Raw genomic sequence first — 22708 nt, 5'->3', positions numbered from 1 at the left:
TTTCTTTTCATTATGATGCAATTTATAACGTCAGTGAAAATTATTCATCCATCTAATGTTATTATATATTAAGAATAAGTAATTTGATAATTATACTTACTAATTTAATTAGTGTAAATAATAAATTAACTATTACATGCATTTCCCAGTATGAGATACTTATTACCAATTATACTACTTTTCTCGTCGTCATAAACTTAAAAACAAAGTTAATGGTCAAAAATTTCCCATGTCATAGCGATTTTCAGTACCTATATATTTGATTTTATTCAAATATCATTGTTCTTTTGATAAGGAATTTGTTGTAGTTTCTTCAAGATTTTTTTTTATAAATTTGTACATAAATAAAATGTCAACTCTCCATACATGACGTCGAAGATGACATCACTTCGGTACATGATGCATTATGAAAACACTTTATAATATACTCATAATATGGAATTATTTGAATAAAGTGAAACTATTCAATAAAAATATTCATTTGATACAACTGAAAAAAATCATTGCTCATAAATACATTTATTTGTATATTGTGTAAGTTAACAAATGACATTCATGTATGTAGGATGCAGTGGACTATTGTATGATTTATGAAACTCAATCATGGAATAACATTGATTCTTTTTTATATGTCGTTTTTCATTATATTTTGAAGGATAAAGAAATTAATTTGAATAAATGAACGTGTTAGTGCAACAGCACGCATTCATGTATGCCTTATGCCTACTTCGCATTGTTGGTGCCTGTACTATGTAGATTGAATATATATATATAAGTATATTTGTATTACAATGCATTTTTAACAGGTTCCTGTAATTCATATTTTAAATCAACAATAATCATTATTGAAATCTTCGGAACAACTTGAGTGTGATTTACAAAACCTCTCTTATTTAACAACATATTTGAATCAGTTTTGTTGCAATATGTTTTATTTTGTTGGATAATTGAGTGATAACTGATACGATACAGCAAATAGTGTTCAATGTTCAGGAATTTATAATTTATATAAAACTACGACCTTCTTCTTTCTGAAAATTATGTATAATCTATAATATTATGCATAAAAGGAAATTACAAAAATAATGATTTAATGACAATTAATCAGATTAGCCTAGAAATTTATAAATAGATATTGAGGTTAGTCGAATAAATTACATATATACTTTGGAGAGCAACCCTAGATAATATAAATATATATTATAATTTATATTAATTATCATATAGAAAGAGAGTTATAAATTCGAGAAGATATTGCATCATCGTTTGTAGCTTTTTAATGACGTCATACGAAATATTTCAACGTCCAAGGCTCGTACCTATATCGTTGTAGGGATGCGAGTCGAACACTGTCATACTAACAATTGTCGCACACTACCATAGGACGGATTTAGTCTTTAAGAATATATATACCATCATTTTTTTGAACCACAAGATGCTCAAATATCTATCCTTTGGCATTGCAGGCGCCGTTGCTTCCTTAGGAGGTCTGTGTTTATACAAACACTTTTTTAAATGTAAAAAACCTCCTATTCATCGTCTATATACATCACAAGATCCGAATTATTCAAGCATTGTCATTCATAAGGGGATTGTCTACCTATCGGCTATTCAATCTGGGTAATCGAAATGGATTTTGTATACATATTTTAGCGCCTAATCATTTCTTACTTTTTATTTCTTATTGATCTGGGGGGATTGTAGATACGGTGATATTGAGCAACAAACCATATCTGTCCTTGAAAACATTGAGAGTCTTCTGACTGAAGCTGGAAGCAATTGGTCTAATATCCTTGAGGCTCGAATTCATTTAAGAAATATTGAGCGTAATTTTTACACTGTCATGGCACTGTGGAATGGTTGGATTGATCCGAATAATAAGGGAACCATGTCTTGTACAGAATCAAGGTTCTTTGATCCAAACATACTTGTACAAATCCAGGTTATTGCAAGTAATTGATGATATATAACATTATGTTATCAGTCAATTGAATTCAATTATTTAGATTTTTCTTTGCGCTTTTTATTTTGATGAAGGATATCATAAGTGATCTCGTTAAATTGGCTGTAGGCCTGCACAGGCATTATTGTGTATGATATGCACATATTATGTTGTACTTGAAACAAATTTTTGTATTGAGTCAAAGTACTTGTAAATGAATTATTATTTTTTTAATTTTAATTAACTGAGCTTATTATATTATAGTATGTATTGTTTTGAATCATTGTCTTGTCAGATTTTCATGTGAGGATCGTTACTCATTCTTGAAAAATAAGTAATTATTATACTATTTAAGAGGTGCAGTGATTAATTATCATTTATTTTCAATATAGATAGCATGTTGGTGCATTAAAAAAAAAAAACAATAGTCTTATTTTATTTTTCAGCAATATCCATCTACCTTAGATTTTAATTTATTTCGTTTATATCAAAACTTAGCTTCATGAAGACCCAACTAAGCATGTATAATGATGTATATTGTTTGGTTTTTTATAAATACTTCGTACAAAATACCTTTAAAATATACATTAAATTGTTTCAAAGGATCATAATATTGTGATCATGTAACCACTTTGTTTCCTCATTGTGTCTAAAAAAACAACAACATATTCACCAGTTTTACAGCATTATATGTTTCTGTTTTGACATTATTGATAATTTTGTACCTGCTCCCGTAACAAAATTGGTCACTGTATTTTGATACATATTTGACTAAAATATAGAACTAAAATGTCCTTAACGGGCAATTCACGTATTCGTACGAAAAAGTCCACATGGTTTTTGTTTGGGGCTAGATTAGGGAACCAAGCAAAGTGGCGAAACGGGATTGGTAGCTTATAAAGATTCCATGTCCTATATTAATATCTTTATTTTTCAGGCAAAATGTTGCTTTTTAGAAAAACCAAGGAATATTTTTTCTTTTTACCAGAAATTATTTTCGTCATTCGGGCAAATTATTAATTTTGTAAATTGCTATAGATTTTTGAACTTTTTTCTATAAATTATTTTTTTGTAAATAACTATGGATTACTATTTTTTTCTTTCCAAAAAATATAATATTTAAAATTTATTTCCAAAAAATTTAATATTTGAAATTTATTTCCAAAAATTTAATATTTGAAATTTATTTCCAAAAAATTTAATCTTTGAAATTTAATTTGAAGTCTTTTTACAAAAAATTAAATTTTGGAAATCTTTTTTTTTTTAATTTTTATTCTTAAATTTTTTTTCCAAAAAATTTAATTTTTTGTGAATGTCTATGAATTTCTGAAATTTTACAAGCATCAATGACATTTTCCAATATGTTGTAATCGATGATATAAATCCGGTGTATTTTTTAGCTGTCCAATTAATTTGTAATTGGTAGTATATAGAACGAATTCTAATTTCCTTAGCGATTTTAGGAAAAAATGAAAAGAACAAAATGGTAGAATAAAAAAGAAAAAGTGTGTAAGTGGGAAAAATGGGAAGATCTTTTTTTACTGATATTATAACTATGACCAATATAATATATATTTAATATTACGATAAAAGAAGAATAAACAAACTCGACAGTGGTTCAATGGATGAAGTGCGAATCACTTAATTCTCTCTTATCAATTATAACTGAAATGGGCAACTTCCATCATAAAGAGGGCAAAAAAATTTCAGCACTATCATTGGAGGGCCACATGACCATTTTTTTTCTTTTGTTTTTTTAATTATTATAAATTATTATTCATCTATATGTGGGCCGCACTGAGTGAGGACGGGCCGTTTGCGGCCCCCGAGCCGCCAGTTGCCAATCCCTGAATTATAATATAATTAAATATCATGGATTATTCATATTCGACACAACTCTTGGATTGACGAACAAGCATATGCGTAATACAAGGCTTCGTTATGATCTAGGATGTGTCAGAAGAGGCAGTTGGCTGTGGCATGAAAAACCACTGAGAGGATTCGGGAAGGTACTCAAAGGTCGAGTCGTTGGAGAGAGCGAAGAAAATTGTAAATCTCACTAGAGTTGGACCAATCTGAAATTACAATAGAACGATGGTTTTCTTCAATTCATAAACCTCCTTACTTGTCCAAAGTGAACAAAACAGGCTGCATTACGTAGTAACCTAAAGGACTTGAATTCTCGAAGTTGTTTATCTAGGATTGTGAATTCATACTTCCAATGTATCAAGCCAAGTTATGAGAACCATAACAAGTGACTTATAGGCTCTTCTAATACGAATTTTAATGTGTATTTTTCTAGATGATACAGTCACATTTGAATATATAACTACTTTAGTTTAATATAATCTTTAAAGTTTTTTGACATCGTCATGAGCATTATTCTTTCTCTCTTACAAAACAATCTTCAAATTGTGAGGATTACCGTTTTGATTTTCGATTGTTGTTTTTTTAACATGCCCATTCCACACCGGATTTTCACCTTTGGTTATAATACACCTTGACCCATGGGGTTGTGTATGAGAATTGCTGAGCCCGATACATTTTAATTTATCCGCTCCCGCTTCCATATATGATGTGCATCAAGGAACCCTTTTAATATCCCGGAATAATTTCACAGTTAACCTAATTTATGTAGTATACTCGACATCCTTTGTGACAAATAGTTATTGCGTAGCCAAGAATATTTGAACTAATGTTGATCAGTGGTTTTCATTTCGCCATTTGATTTATTATCTCAGAAATTTGAATACATCATAATAAATCATTTACACTCTTGATTTGTTCATGGCCAATGTTTAAGTGGCACTTGTCAAGGCTCCGTGGTTGATTATATATAACATAGGGCTCTGGATTGTCGATATTAATTCAGTGCAATTTACAAAAAAACACTATTAAAGGCTTTTTTCTTAAAAAAGGCATTGTCTTTGTTTTATAAAGTACCATTATTTTTCTCAGAAATTGAGGAAGTTTCGTCATCAATATGAGAACTTTTTTATGACGTAATGGCGATGCAAGAACAGGTTCAAATATAAATTTTGTATTGTAAGGTTTTAAATTAACCAGTACCTCGTTTCTACTATAGTACCGGTATACCGAAAAACATTATCATACATTTTACCTAATATTGGATTAGGAATGACTCCTTGACAATTGGCGAAAGTACTTGAATATAAAAAGCAATAATAAGTACAACAATACATTTTTGTTTTGGGGAAAGAGGCTGTGTTTTAATTTATAGAGCTCATTTCTCAACAAACAATACTTCTAAATATTGCGTTTATAAGTTATTTCATTCCATTAAAGGGAGTGCCACAGTATTTAAGTATCTTCTTTTTATTTTAATATAATCATAGGCCTATAACTATAAGAATTTATAGATGATGGTTACCTGTATACAAGGAAAAACAAAGTAATTAAGGTCACTGAACTATACTCGTACAAATCACATTTTCATACTAACAATAAATATCTTTTTACCGTTTTCCTTTGACGTCATCAAGTTGTTGATATTGGTCATCTTAAGGGCCTAAACATTCATATTTTTTAATAATATAATACCTTTTTTCATTAAGATTAAGGAGTTGCATTGTTATGAGTTATTAGGCGTCGAAGAACAGTCAAATTTTGTTTTCATAATATAGATTTGCTTTATTAATATGGAAAATTATACTTTAAGAAAAAATCAGGCTTACTCTATGTTGTTCCTTAACTCACTCACACGTAATTACTCAATATTTAGATATTCGCTTCTCAAGAATGAAATAATAATGATAACAGCTTCAGAAAATAAAAAATATTGTTTAGGTTGCTAACAACAGAACAAATCGGACGCTAAAAATGCTTGGGATTTAGATTTCTAAATATATGTTCTCCATTTTTTTTTTTTTTTTAGTATGACACTTACAGCTTTAGGTGCATGCTCGTCGTTAAATGTCATCCCAAGTTATATTCATAATTTTAATATATATAATACTAGCTGTACTACACGGCATTGCTCAGAGTTATTAGGCGTCGATTAATAGAAATACACTGCTTTAATAATAAAAAATTATTCCACAAAAAATCTTGATTGTTACTTTTCATTTTTCATGAGCACACTCACACGGAATTATTCAATATTTGGATGTCCTCACCTCAGGAATAAAAGAATAATAATAATAATGATAGCTTGAAGAAAATAAAAATAAATAACTTCATGAGCCAAGGAGTACTTTAGTTTCGAGAATGCTGCCTTACCAAGCTTTATCGACATAAAGCTTTAAACCAAGTAGGGAAACGCGACGGTTAGCCTGAGAAGATACTATGGTGAAGCGTTTGAACCTTTTTTTGCAAGATGTCGCATTTCATATGACGTCACTCCGGCATTTTTCTTACTACTGACGTAGTATGGGATGTAATAAAGATTCATTGATGAAGCTCACACTCTAAAATTGCTATAGGTACAGAATAAACTATTTTATTCATTGATTTTTCCTTTTTTGAATTTCCCACTAAAGAGAAGAGGCCGTAGTTTTCAATTATAAATTTATGATTTATTGATTGTTAGTATAATAATAAATGTATAATTTGAGATACAATGGTCAATTAAGGTCAGAAGTGGGAACTCGGACTCCAAAGTTTAATATAATATATTTATTTTTACATTAATTATTTATGAAAAAATTATTGCAGAATTAACATAATCTTTGAACTGGAATAAACAAAATAGTAATTTAACAAAACTCTATATAATAAAAATCCTCTCTACTTAAGGTAAGTCCGTCTTCTGAACTTCGAATCTTTTGAAAAGTAAAATTTATTAGATAACATCATAACTCTTAATTTTATCTCCAAAGAATAACTAAATAGGACCTCTAGCGAAGATAAAAAGTTTATGGGCACCAATACATTTTTCAGCTATTGATCACGTGGGTCCTCGTTTCGCTACTTGGTTTAAAGCTTTACATCTACATACTCTAACTGTTAAATATGAGTCATCAACTCATATATTTTGAAATTAGTAAAATTTAGTGTTAAATTTTAATTCTTATTTATTTTCTTAGATTTTTTTAAGATAAAAAATTTGATTTTGATCTATCTGTATTTTTAAATTGACTTTTATGTTATTTTTTACAGAAAATCACTATTGCATACTAAATTAAGGAACCTCTTTTGCACAGACATGTTCTCTTTTTAAAACCTGAAAATTGATTTAACTCATAAAAACCCGTAAAGTTTAAGAATTTTTAAAAAAATCCCCAAGACGCTCCGGAGAGGATGTAAGGAGAGGTCATGATGTCCTTACACGAGGGAAAAACAATAGCCTCATAACGATTTAATATAATAATTTATTTTCTTTTTTTCAACGTGTGAGCGTTCCAGTTATTCTAGATTTCCATAGCTGAGCCTAAACAGATATAAAAAAACTTAATATAAGAGAAATAGAACTAGAAATTACGACAACTAAATACCGTGTATACATTTATTTTAGGCATATTTTATGGTGGGAGACTCCGACGGGGATATTAATTATTATAATTTCAAGGAATATATATATATACATATAACACTCATTTGTAAATACACATTACCCATGTTAATTATATAATAATAATGTAAATGTCTAGTATTTTTTATTTTGAAGCATTAATTTTGTACTACTGAAAACTGAAAAGCTTAAAACGTAATTGATTTGTAATTACATATTTTTCATACATCCTTGTCATTGGTTAAATGATGTGTTTTATAATTTTAATTGCTCAAATGCAATAAAGTAATGCAATGCATATAATGTTGATCTTATTAACTTTGAAAATTACACGTCAATTAGAGAAAATACGAGGATTTGATTAAACCTCAATAATGATATAAAGACAATATAAATAGAAGAGGTTGAGTGGTTTTAAAGTAAATAAATGTTCCTAGTTTACCAATCTATTTCATTAATAAATTTGCTTAATCTAAAACCAGGGATTCATCGTAATTATACTCAAAATGCCATGATTTGACTTGTATTTTAAATCGTGATTTGATTTTTTGTAATAAATATTTTTTTTTCAAAATTAAAAAAAATAATCAAATTCAAAATAAATGTCAATTTTTAGCTGATTTTGTTATTCAATGTATCTAAAGATTTCCTAAACCATTTTCCCTTGTTTTTTGATTTTTTGTTGTTGATATATTAAACATCTTTCTGATATTGAATGAAAAACTTATTCTATTAGTATTACGAACACCTACTATGTTATTTTAGAAGTTCTAACATCGCATTACTCCATCAGAAATCAAAATAAATGTTTCAGTGATTCTTCGGAAATGGGCTATACTGGTAAGAAAGCTTTTCTTAAAGACAAAGGAAGAAGATTACATTAGGAATGTCAAATCATTAACACCCCTAAATTCAAGTTTCTAATTTTCTGAAATGCTAGATCGATAAAACCATAACCTTGCCTACGAAGGTGGTCTGAAAAGTTTCCGATTAAAAAAAAGATATAAGATAATTTTACTGAATTTTTTAATGTATTTTTGAACAAAGGATCCTTATAACTTAACAAACTTCCCCCAGCGATGCTCCCATCTCTGCGATCCGTCCAAATAGTACTCGACATTTTTTTCAGCAAAATAATTTTTTCACCAAATTAATTAATTGTCTCTGCATTTAACGAAAATCTTTGTGGTCTACTGTTTGGACAGTATTTTTGTTTTGGGCGTATAATGGTGAATCCAAGTTTTATCTATAGTAATTAATCGGCGCCAAGACTCGGTCTTATTGCACCTCATGTGTGTTAAGAGAGGGAAAGTCGATTTTCTCAATTTTCACAAAAAACACTTACATCAACTGAATTAAACAACTGTTCCATAACAATTACGTATACAAAATGACAAAGCTTTTGTAAGTTTTGGTGAACAGATGCTAGATAGATGTCACTAGAGAGATTATAAGGGAAAGATGAGTCATATATATCAATCAAAAATGCTTTTCTTATCTCTAATTTTGATTCTTCTAAAATTCTGTATATATGCTATTTTCATCTCTTACGCAGCTCATTGTTATCACGTCTCTTTTAATAACCATTAAAAATTAATTCAATTAATTTTATTATAATGGCTATTTATTTAGCCTTTAATTACACGAATGAATATGAAACCTACAAATTAACTTCAGGTTCTACTCCTCGTAGAATGGTTTCCTTTGCGAAGGGCAAAATTCGTTGAAAGTTGTGAATTATTGCTGCTAGACTTCTTAAGTGTACTCCTACAGATCATTCAAGATATTACAATGTAAGGATTCCTGTTAAATTAAATATTTACGTGAATAACAAAAATACTTGTTCCAGGCTCACTTTGAAGATAATATGTTTCGTCGTCAACCTTCAGAAGGATGATGGTTATTGACACACGATGCAGTTCTAACTATTTTCGATTATAAGAAGAAAATAAAAGTCGAAAACTTTCACTAAATAGGAATAGAGTAGAAGAAGAGTTTACAAGAAATAAATCCAACCTTACTTAAATCATTCAACTTTTCATGCTCACCCAATAATGCTAATGAAAAAGGGAATTTACGGATCAACTATGTGAGCAATACTTATGATCAAACTTGTAAGTGTTGGGCTATTTTGGTGTTCCGTTCAATTTATATTTTTTGGTTCAACTTTCTGCCAAAATTTCCGTTCTGTTCCGCGTTCTAATCATAAGGTAGTAACATATTACACTGTACGACAGCAAATTACAACTTCCACTTTGATAATGTCAGGGAGATCTCATTTGGGATCTTGGTTTCAAGATTTTTTAACTCAATAATCCTGTGAATATTGGGTTCAAATGAGCTACAATTGACTAAAATCGGTTCATTCATTGTCGAGATAAAGGACAAAAGGTAAAGGATACCCGATTTGATTCACACTTAGCCCCTCAACAAGACAAAAAAACTGGACCGTGGATTAGTCGAGAAACTCCAAAAAAAAGACCACTACCTTCCCTATGTGGTCGATCAGATTCCCCCAGTTAATCAGACTAAGTTCACAGCTTCTGTGATGATGCTGGTAATCGGTATCAGACAGGAAGAGGATGCCCCCGTATTGGTTCCCGAAAAGCCTGAAAATCGGGGTTAATGAGTTTTAGGTCGACCTCAAGGAGATGGTCTTGCCCTGGGAGAAGTCCAAATACAGGGGGAAATTATGTGTTCAAGCAGGACTCTGCCCACGGGCACAAGGCTAGTACCACCCAGCAATGGCGACTTCTGGAAGCACGATTTATCTTAGCCTCATCCCACCTCGAAAGAGTCACAAACCTCTTTCATGGGACAGGAACAAATCTTATTTCTCAATCACTACAGTTATTCAGCTCTCTTAGATGGAAATAACTTACTGTGAAATGCTATTATAAACATGAATTAGTGGACACTATAATTTACCCCTTGAAGCACACGAGAGCAGAATTTATAACTTTTAGTGGCAATTTGCTTACATTCACAGTCAAATGATGAGCCTCGGCCCCATGATTCAGAATTATTGAACTGGTCAAGCTCATATGTTCGAGTTAAGTTAAAGTACTAGAAACTTTCATGATCCATAAGAGCCTTCAAAAGCTGCCCCTCACTGTTTTCTCTCTCTCTGACACTGCTACAAAATAGGTATCCCAAGTGCTTGTCTTTAGTTTATCAGTCCTTTAAATCATATTTAAAAAAAGTAAAAAAAAAAGTATTAACATTAACTTTTTTAATTTTTTGTAAGTACTGGAACAGAATGCTAAAATCTCATTTTTAGCGTTCATTGTTAAAAAAATCCTTTCCATTCTGTGTTCCGTTTATTGAATGCACGTTCCATGGAAAGCCGTTCAATTTTGCGTTCTGTTCACAAGCTTGCTTATGATGAATTGACGGTTAAAGAGAAGTCTATGTCGTTGTAACACAAAAAGATTAACAAAATCCATCGCAATTATGTACAAATTATTAATATTTATTAAGTAGGTATAAAGTTGTCTCAGAAAATAATGCACAACTTGGTCCAAATTTAGTAAATATTTTTTGATGAAAAACATATTATGAAATACAAATAAAGCTTTTGTTTAAAAATACATTCCAAACTAAAGAACGGGAGCAAAAATAAACATAATATTCTATATCAATTAATGAAGAAATTATACAACATCTTATCTAAATAATACTTAGGAAATACATTATAAACTATATTGAAATCAATCTATAATTTTTAATTTATTATAAACTGAATTTCGTAATGATAAATTCATAAATTGTTAGCCACTAAATAATGGACGCATTTGGAACCATAGAAAAGTGTACATAATATTTAAGCATGACAATATTAGGTATAGAATAAGTTATAAGCACGGAGTTTTTTATAAAGCTAAATACATAATTACTCGTAATTTAAGGTTCATGCTCTTGAATAAATAATTAAGTAATTGCGTAGGAAAGGGACAAAATGTGTACTAAATTATAATATGTTATCAAGTTTATAGTCGTGTACATAAATCAAATATATAAAATAGCCGTATATGTCCATTTTAATCAAAAGCAAATGTACAAGCTCATATTTTTATAATGAGGTACTTTTACTGACGTAATGGGCAGTACAAATTGGAAGGGGGGGGGGGATGACAACATAATTTCCTTCTCAATTCTTATTTCTTTTAGTCCACTTGCACACAAATACTAAGTACAGATAAGTCGAGTATGAAAAGTATACATATTATGACGGGTATATAGTGAGTTTTCATTCAACTGATCAGCCTGTAGCAAAAATAAAACAACAAATTTAATTTAATTTCACCTGAGGCTGGATTATTTGATCAAGTATGTGTATTGTTATCGTCATCTTCTTAATAAAATAAACTTGTTTTAAGATACAATATCTTATAACGTTATAAATATTATTTATTACGGAGTCTTGTAGCTTTAATCACAAAGGAATCTCTCAATTAGGTGAAGAGATCCACTAGTGTTCTATCATTCTCCCCTTTGAATAGGACCATATTCATATCATTACATAATTCAAGAATGAATACACTTTTACCTAGTATGGGCCGCATTCTATTCACGGGGTTATTCCGCTAACATACAAGTGTACAATCTATTTTCTTTAAACTGTCGATTTTTATACTTCTCACGGCGTTACCTCGCTAGCACAAATATACTCTATGTTTTTTGTTGTCACCTGTCGATTCCCTCACTCACTTGATACGTCATGGATTTTTCATACATAAACAAAGTAATAAGTTATTCTGTACTTATGCTCCGCTTCCAAAAGGACCGGAATAAAATTTCTCGTTGATCACTCGTCGTATATATAATCAAGGAGTACTATAACGATTTATATAACGTACTATTAATTAATTAAAGTAAAATTTTGGGAATCAAATTAGTAATCATCAGTTTTTGATGAATTTGGCTTTATGCTATTAAATAATAGTTACAATATTATCATTTTAAAGCTATCCTTGTACGCCTCTGTTATACCATATAGATAAATTCAGATGGTGATGGTGGGAAAAAACGTCAAAAAACAAGTCACGGTTGACCCAAAACATTTGAATTGTAATAGTTAACTATTTGAAAACCACATATGGAGCTTAAAATAATTTTATTTTTATAAATGTTTATTGTATTATCATAATTTATTAGCATAATTATAGGAATTTAGAGACGTCAATAAAGTTTTTGAAACATATTATTTTATTCAGGCTTGTAAAAGATAAAAAAACAAAAAAACTGCAATCTGATCCAAAATTGCGATCCAAAATTTACATCGATATAGTGATATAACAATCAGGGAGATTTGAGATCAGCGATCCGATCAATTTAAGGACAATCAAATTGAAATATAAAATTTTTTTGAACCTATATATTTATACCTTTTTAATTTAAATTATCGATTTATACACGTTATTCAAATGTATTTATTTACAACATTTTATAATAATTATAAAATATCTAAAGAGAACTAAATAGTGCGAATAATAACATATATCCAAAAAAATTCAAATATAGCAAATAATAAAATATGTGTAGATAAGAAAAACTAAAATATAGTCGGTCGGCGAATAATTAAGTATCTAAATAAATTATTTTTCTTCTACTCTTTATTTGACATTTACAGGAGCTGCATCTCAAAGTTGACGTCTCTCGGTCTCTGTCTAGTTCTCGAAAGCCTCTGTTTGGCCTAGGAGAACAAACGGTCGCTGCCGGCACTACTTGGAAGCACGACATTTTATCTTTGAAATACTTTTTGGTCTCCGGTAGACCAATATCATTTCCAGACTTACAGAGTTATCCGCCAGGTATCACTCCCCTTCCAGCTTGGCCGTATCCATCTTTTTAGTACGTTTGATAAAGAAATGACTCCTCAGTAAATGCGGTGTTAAAAAATCTTATTTATAAAAATCGGCTGAAATCAGATCCCACGACATATATAAGAATTGATACCAAGTGAAGACCAATTTTATAAAGTTTGAGACGAAAATCAAGACCAAGACCAGTATTTTTAGTTCGAAACTAAGACCGAGTACATTAGACTCAATACTAAAACAAATACTTTGATGTGTTGATACCGAGACGAGACCAAAACCAGACAAAAAGTATTGAGAAAAATTGTACAAATTGATCGGATTGCCATTTTTTTTTTTTTTTTTTTTTTTTTTTTTGCTATTTCTATTGCAATATAAAGATCAGGACCGATTGCAATACTACAATCAGCGATATAATATCGCCATATTACAATTGATCGCAGATCAGAAAAAACTCCGATCATCAAGTCTGATTTTATTGAGTATATATTTATTCCAATTTTTAAATTGAAATATAATTTTTCAGAATGATGGATTTAGAAGATTATTCTGACTATAATTAATTTAAGAATAAATAATTATTGATTCTTAAATTGAATAAGATTCGTGGGTATGCTCCAAAGTTTGGTTCCTTGAATCATCTCACTTTTACGTTTGTCCAAAAGATATAATTTTATACCTGCATAACATTTTGAAATGGATTAATTATTGTGAATATATGGTTTAATTCAAGAGTAAATCAAAAATATGATCATTAATAGATTGAAAGGCCTAATTATTTTTCTTAAAACGGATATTTTCTACAATACTAATACCATAAAATTGTTGGAGCTTATAGCAGAAAATTCTGTGTGTTTTGGTGCACTATATTTATTCTTTCGTCTGCTGTCGCAACGTCAAATAATTTATCTTGATATTGCTCAGTATTATCACTACACTTGGGATTTGTGAGCAATTGCTCAAAAATGGCTCATTTTGACTTTTTTTTTTTTGAAAAACAGGTCATTTTTCACTTTTTTGTGCGAAAATTGCTCCTTTTTCTAGACTGGAATGAAATAAATATAGAAAGTCTTGGTTCTTGTTAGATTAAAAAATAGCTTCTGATGTTTATTTGAGGATATTTTTCGAGGGAAAATCTACTTACCTGCGAATACTCTCCTTCATTAGGCTATCTTCTTGGAGGTAAAATATGAATGTATATTATGAAATCAGGATTATGATTGCATGATCGGATATGTGTAGGAGCCAGATTCCGACAACAACCATTAAGAGGAAGGATAAATTCGATGCAAAATTGACTATTGAATAATCTCCCCAAGATCTTGCCAACTTCAAATTTCCTTTAACTTCTTTTGTGGATTTTTTTAGTATGTTTTAAACTACCAAAATTGATTGAAGACAAAAATGAATGGAAGAAAATCTTTCTAAAATATGGATTTGTCGATAAACTATAGCAAAATTTATGAATGAATTATGATAAATATAAAACAACACTAATTACTTTAAATTATTCTTATACAACTTTATTTTTCTTTAAAAACAAATTGCTCACTTTTGACATTTTGGGGGTTCATTTTTCAAAATTTTAGCAATCTTTTTGCTAATTTTGCAAGTTTTAAGTCTAATCATCACTCTACGTATTTAATCTCTATGCTCTTTCCTCAAAGTGAAAAAAAAAAAGAAATCAAAAGGAAAAAAAAAGGAACGACTTAAAAAAAAAAAAAAAAATCACTAAACCTCGATTAAACATTGATGAACATATTAATAAGTCCTTAACAAGGCATTACCAAGATAAATTGTGAAATAATAAAAGTAAACAGTACTAATGTCCAATTCCCAAAAATTGTTGAATTTGTCATTGTGTTGGTCAACTGAATTTGTGCCTTTTCTTTTGTTTGTTTATTTTTGAAGGAAAGGTTGGGAGATATAGTAAAGTTCACGAAAGGATATAAATCAATTCCCTTTTTTCTTTCTCTCTTTGACATATTATAGACAATATAAATTATAATAATTGCTTTTTACTATTAAATACATATTGATATGTACATATAATTACGTAGAAACTCCATTGAAGAAGACTTAAAATGGCACATTTAGGCCATCCATCAGAATAATACACATTATACTTTTTGACCATAACAATATTGTTTGTATTTATACATGAAGACGTTCGTGTCTTAAATAAATGCGTAATATTGTAACTTTATATATATTTGTCTTGGAAGAAAGAGTTTGTATTTCTATTATTGCTATTCGTAAAAAACTTCATTTGGAAAAATAAATAAATTATATATATTTTCCATATAATGGAATTCAATTTGTTGCTTGTATATAACATAGTCAATTATAAATGGCTTCAGAGCGTTGATTTGCATAAGTTCACATCAACTGTTGCCCCCCCCCTCACTTTATGATGTACATATATCTTAGCAAATTGTATAGTTGCTATTGAGATGAATAATTTTAAATGAAGGATTTTAAGTACTTGGGATGAGGATAACTCAATTGATATACAAAGTTAATAGAAATACGAGAGGTTATACTATAACGCGAACGTTCGACTGATGTTTGACTTCCACTACGATTTTTAATATTGACGTCATAGACTATGAGTGGTTGTGTGTTTTGTCAAAATCTGTTTTTCTTACCAAGCAGTCGGTACAATACATTAAATTGAAAATTCTAGAAAGTCCTGACACATTACGGTCTAACATATTATTTCTATTAACCTTGTGGATATATTGATGGTATAATTTTGATTATTTTAACACAAAAGTCTAAAATATAAATATTCTATTGCACATTATAATGTTCAAATGCCAACAGTTAAACTAATCATAAATGTATAATAACTATGAAATTTTAATACATTATAATTGATAATAGTATCGATTAATAATTGGTAATTAGAATGAATAATGCTGTGATTAAATAATGCATTTTAAGATGAAGAAATTTCAACTTGTACACAGATTAATATATAATAAGCAATGCATAAATCCATACATCAACAGTTGCCGTGAACTTATACGACAACAGCGACCTAGGAAACCTTTGTGAGTCTATATATTCACTGTGGTCATTTTTATAAATATGAACAAATGTGGTGCATTAACATAAAAACAATCTTGTACAAAAAAAAAAAAAAAATTAAATCCTTTTTTTTTACTTTATATACATACACAAGGGTGTCCACAGAGGGTAGAATGGAGGACACCCAACCCAAATTAAGGAATTTTTGCATTTTACTAGGATATTTAAATTTTTTTTTTCCCCAAAAATTTAATATCTGAAATTTAATTAAATTTTTCAATTTGTTTTTTAATTTAATAATTGAAATTTAATTGAATTTTTCAAATTAAAAGAACATTAGTTTCTTGTCAATAGCTATTAATTTTTGAAATTTTTCTCAAAAAAAAAAATTGAATTTTTTTGTATAACTACAGATTTAATTTTTAATTTTTTTTTCTATAATATGCTATTTTTGGATTATTATTTTTCAAAAAACATCCAAAAACCAAGAAGCGCCCCCCCCCTTTAAACAAAAGAATATATGTATATATATATAATTCTTCAGACTCCCCTGATACAACTTCATATTTTATAGACATGTATGAGAAAATTGACTGTATTAACTATAGGGCACACTTTGTACTCAAATTTGTGGAATGAGCATGAATACTCAATAATTTATGCTGCATGTAGTTTAGAGTCTTTCTTTCATTTAATAGACTTTTATTGGACCCGATACGCAAATCCATACTTAATTTCTATAAAAATAATTCTAACTTGCTTTTGTGTTAACAAGCTGTAATTGTGTAAATTGTTTATGCAAAAAAAAAAAAATATATATATATAAACAAAGCAAAGCTTTTACATACTTCAAATAATTTGTCTTAAAATAGAAGGTCACACATAAATATTTTAAGTTTGTTATGTATGTATTTACTAAAACAGAGAAATATGTAAAGTTTTAAATATTTCTCTAATGGTACAAAAATGACCTCACCATTCCATTGAATAAATCAGGGGCTCTCAATCTATATTATCCCTCTAAACCAGGGCTGTGGAATCCGTACATAAATGGTCGACTTCGACTCCTCAGCAGCATTTTATTTATTAATAATATATTTTACAGCCTCTTTAAGTACTATTGAGTAATTAGAGACTATAAATATAGATCTAATTTGTAGCTATAGGTAGTTATTAGGCATATGTAGTTAATAATTGTCCTATGTATACAGAAAATATTTGGAATGTATGATATTTAACTAGATGAACAAGAAATGAAATGGATCAAAATCTATCTATTACTGATACATTCATAAGTTTGGGAAAATAATTAATGTACGACAATACACACAACATATCACTACAATATTATAATTTTCTATAATGACATTGACTATTTAAAAGTCTAATAAAAAAACGAGCACGGCTAGTGGTTATACTCTACCCAATATAATAAGTAACACTTTAGAAGTGTCTGGGAATTGTGATTGTATAAACTATAGAATACGTTTGAAATTTGTGAAGTAAACTTATAAATTATTCAACTTAATAAGTTTCATAAAGTTATTGTACGTAATACCTATAATTTATAACTATTTAGAAAATAACTGTCCGAATACTCAATATATTTGAAAAAATTTCTCCAAAAAAATTAAAATTTTTGTAATCATCTATAGACTTATGAAAATTTTTCTAAAAAAATTATTCTTTGAGATTAATCATTGCTTTTTGAAATTTTATTACAAAAAATTTAATTTTTTGTGAAAAGGTGTGGATTTTTGAAAAAAAATATATATGAAGTTGTCAAGCCCCTATAACAAAATCCTGTGTACGTCCCTGATAGCAAAGTGGTATTTTTTTACTATTATTTCAAATATTAAAGAATTGGAATCGGCTTCAGGGATATTTTTGGAGCAAAAACCAAAAAAGCAAAACGTATGCGACCTCCACCGCGTTTCAGTCAGGAGAAGGCTGCAGAGATCGTTGGCCGCTTCAATGATATTATTTATGAACTTACATCAAAGTAAGTTTATCTAGATCTATGTCTCTACTATCCTATGGACCGGTGTAGTTTTAAAGGATGCGTAGAATAGATAAAATGAGGTTTCTAATTCTTTATGCCAAAAAAAAAAAAAATATCAGGATATGGCCGGATCTGTTTTGTAGAAATACAAAATATAGAATGTTTACCAACAAATATTTGTCAGTACTGGCTCGAGATCTTCTATTTATAAATATATATTTATTCTCAACCAAAACAGGCGAATATAATTACTCTCAAAAAAAAAAAAAAAAAAAAAAAAGTCTAAATAAATAATAAAATACACATTTACACATAGGAATGGAGTTATAATAAAAGGAATTTTTACAAATTCATTCATATTTTCATAAGAGAAGTTTCTAAACGAGTACACAAAATTATGAAAATTTATGATATTATTATAGAAGTTTCATTCATTTTATTCATCTTCTTTTCGTTTCTCTTGGCCCAAATAAACAGATCAATTATTAACAAAAGAAAAAAAAAAGGAACACACATTGAATGATAATAATACAAAAAAAAAAACAGACTGAAAATATTCGTGAATAGTGTGACAAGTTAACGAGTGCACGCATTTCCTCCTCAATCCATTCTGGCATTAGTGAACTGTTTGACTGGACTCCGCGGCATTTATTTGTTTAAATATTTAAAAGAAAACAAAAAGATCCTTTCTTCTTCATCTGATCAAGGTGAATAGAAATACAATGTCATACCTTAACGCTTGTACAACTGATGTTTGACTTCAACCACACTTTTTAATATTGACGTCATAGACTATGAGTGCTTGTGTGTTTTGTCAAAATCTGTTTTTCTTGTGCAGCAGTCTGTACGATACATCAAATTGAAAATTCTAGCAATAGTGACTTCATAGACTATGAGTGGTCGCATGTTTTGTCAAAATCTAGCCAGCCTGATTACATGATGGTCTAACCTTGTATTTCTACTAACCTTGCATCTGTTTTACTTACCAGATCTCTAGATTTGCTGGTTCTTCTTTTATTTAGTACATTGAGAACCGATCATCACTGTTTCACTGATCAACAACACCTTTACAATATGTAGTATATCAGCAGCAGTGTCTGCAGGGGGGGCTGGAGAGGCTGCTGCATCTCCCAAACAGAGGATTATTTTTTTATACAAGGGAAAAAAAATCGGTTGGTATAATTTTTTTAGGAGAAAAAAGGGGTTAAAATAATAATATATACATATAATCCTGTGAACGCCTGATCAGAGGTCTTTAAAATAACCAATAATCTTTTATTTACAAATATATACAAGCAAGGGGATCATCTAAAAATTAAGGATGTCCAATCAGAGGGGGGGGGGATCAAAAATTGTACTTTTTCTGGACGTCATATATGTATGAATCCTTACTTTAATTAAATATACCCAAAACATGATAATAATTGTGTGTAGTCAAGTTAAATTTTTCTATTGAAATAAATAATGAATTATTTAGAATAGTTTATCTTTTAGTTTAAAAAAAAATAGATTGCTTTTGTGTTGACAAACCAGACACATCAAATTTATTATGTTATTGATTATTTCATAAATGTACTATATATTTTGGTATATCAAAGGTCACATGTGATGTTCAAATGATTTATTCATGTAAAAACAAGAACGAAAAATAGAAAACACATTACCATTAATATTACCAACATGGCGTAATCACGTGGAATAGTAAGTATTTATATAGAACACATTTATATTGATCAATGTCACTATGATTGTGCTGGCTTCGAAACTTCTTCAGTGAGTTTTGACTAATTTGTGGTCCAGTAATTTGAGTCAACATTTTTTTACCTGAGACTTAAACAGCTTTAGGAAAAGAGTGGACATTAATATCTTATGATGAAAAAGTGGGTATTTGGGATTTGTTAAAAAAACAAAAATTCACATGGGAATTTGAAGAATGTTTTTTGGAGGAGAACAGGCATAGCTGCCATGATATTTTACTATATCAACTATAATCAGCTGTGGCAAGGGAGGAGGGATTTTTGTACACATAATTATGTAGAAATAACGTTTCATAACACTATTTAAATGCCATCTCTATCTGTGATATCCCGTGTTATTCATGTGCAAATCAACACAGAAGCATATTGCACTGTTAATAGCAGTGAATAACTGTCTACATGTGTTCAAATGTGCTTGGATATGCTTGATTTATAAGACTCTCTAATAACTTTTAATGGTATACATTAATTAAGAGTTGAACTTATCTACACATTTTAATATTTAATTGAGAGGTTTTGTGAAGACATTTATTTTGTAAAATCCTCGGAAACTAGTACTCGGTACAACAGTGCTCATTCTTTACTCAAACTGAGTGTGGGTCACTCAATTGAGTGTTTTAAACAATATAAATTGGATAATAATTGAAGAAGACTCAGATTTTTATTGAAAGAAAATCCCAAACTAAAATTTTTTTGAAAAAATTATATTTTAAAATATTAAAATTTTTTGGAGAAAAAAATTCACAAATCCACAAATATTGAGAAATGGATAAAAAAATTTCCAAAAAACTTTAAAAATTCACTGCTGTTCACATAAAATTAAATTTTTTGAAAAAATTTTTAAATATTTCATTTTTGGAAAATATATTTCTAAAAGCTATATCTATTCTCAAAAAATTATTCATTTTTTGCCAAAAATTAGAAAAATATATAACTGTTCACAAAAAAATACATTTAAAATTTCAAAAATTAAAGTTAAAATGTAATATTTTTTGAATTTGATTTCAAATATTCGATTTTTTAATTTTTTTTCTTCAAATATTGGAATTTTTGGAGAAAAAATTCAAAAATCCATAGCTATTCGCAGAAACTTAACTTTTTTGATAAAAAAATTTAAAAAAATAATTTGATAAATTGTATTAAATTTGTAGGAAGAAGCCAAAAATTTCTTAATTTTAGGGACTACAGCCCCTCCAGCCCACCCCTTGTGGACGCCCATGTAGAGACATAGATTTTTGATAGACAGCAAGGTTTATGTCCTTTTATTTATGAGTCACTTTTTGACATCTTATAGTTCACTATTGTCTTTAATATTAATGAAAATGCGGGCTTTTATGGTATAAAACTTGGTTATTTAGCAAGACCCCGCCCCCCCACTAATGGCCGAGATCAACAATGTTGACGTCATATGATAACTCTTTATACTTCTTCTATCACTCTTTTGAGGATTCAACATCCAAGTTTATAATGTAATACTCCGTATAGTCCCCCCCCCCCACAAAACCTCGATTGAAAAGAATCAATACAATTAATAATAAAATATTTATTAAGAATGAACAAAAACAAAAGGAAGGAATTTCTATTGAAGAAGAAGCAAAATACGTGTGTAAAGAAAAACAAATACACTTTTATTATTATTTTAAAACTAGGGTTTCCTTTCCATAGACCCCAGGACAGTAATAGAGTGTTATAGATACCATTGTGATATTCAAATGCTATGCACGCGTTCTAATTCCTATATTTCATAACATTTTATGTAGGTATTTCGTTATATGCAACAGATCCGTTATTTTAATTTTATGATTATCCAATATATGTACACTTTTTCCATAAAATTAAATTGATGATATCATGTGATTTTCCTTTTTCAAATATTTATTATGTAGATGTTTATTATTCAATGATGAAACTGTGGACCCTTGAGTTATGTAATGTAGTGTTGTGTCGACTTGAGTCGATTAATTCGAATTGATAAATAAGAAAGGAAAAAAAGAAAAAAAAAAAAAATGGAGCCCACTGCCGTTATAGTAGATTAAGTAATTTCGTATTTTTTGCTTATTTCTATGCTTTATAAGAAGAGTTACAATCATCAAATTTAAACCAAGTATACCTTGTTCTGTTTGATAACTTGTTGCCAACTCGTACAAACAATTTTCACAGCCCTATATTGAGGCCAAATTTGTACATAGACAAGAACATGTGGTAGACACTTCGTGCCAAGTTCGGACTGTAGGGTGGATTCATAAGAACTTCCCATCCGAGCTCTTGGAGACTCTGGTACGTCATTAAAGATGTCTGTGCTCTGACGTTGTCTTGATTATGTCTTATGATGTTTTATCCAAGCATGCTGGCCGCTTTTGTTTGATCACCAGCTTCAAACGGTCGATTTGTTTATAGTAGAGGGCGGCAGAATTGAGTGTTTGGTCATAGTTGATCAGCTCATAGTAAATGACGTTGGATTATCGTTGGCAATAAGTTATCGAACGTAACAGGGGATACTTGGCTTAAATCGGATGATTGTAACACTTCTTATGAACCAGAATACAGAGAAAAAAACAAAATTACTTTATTCCCAACCTATTATAAAAGGTATATTAAAAAGTAATCGTTATTTTTAATGGAGGTTGCCCTTGGCAATCAAAACAGTCGTGAAATATCGATCTGTCTCGACCATTTCAATTCTTT

The 22708-nt window shown here is 29.3% G+C and overlaps 1 long non-coding RNA gene across 1 annotated transcript; it reads left to right on the top strand.

Annotated features, from left to right (window-relative positions):
• The first annotated feature begins 1326 nt into the window (after nt 1-1326).
• LOC121123290 (uncharacterized) lies at nt 1327-2296 on the top strand. Its single transcript, XR_011781451.1, has 2 exons — nt 1327-1620; nt 1705-2296. It is a non-coding gene; the product is annotated as an uncharacterized lncRNA (long non-coding RNA).
• The last annotated feature ends 20412 nt before the right edge of the window (nt 2297-22708 follow it).

Source organism: Lepeophtheirus salmonis, chromosome 8 (genome assembly GCF_016086655.4).
Source record: "Lepeophtheirus salmonis chromosome 8, UVic_Lsal_1.4, whole genome shotgun sequence".
Classification (NCBI taxonomy): domain Eukaryota; kingdom Metazoa; phylum Arthropoda; class Copepoda; order Siphonostomatoida; family Caligidae; genus Lepeophtheirus; species Lepeophtheirus salmonis.
This window is presented reverse-complemented; position numbering and strand designations above follow the sequence as displayed.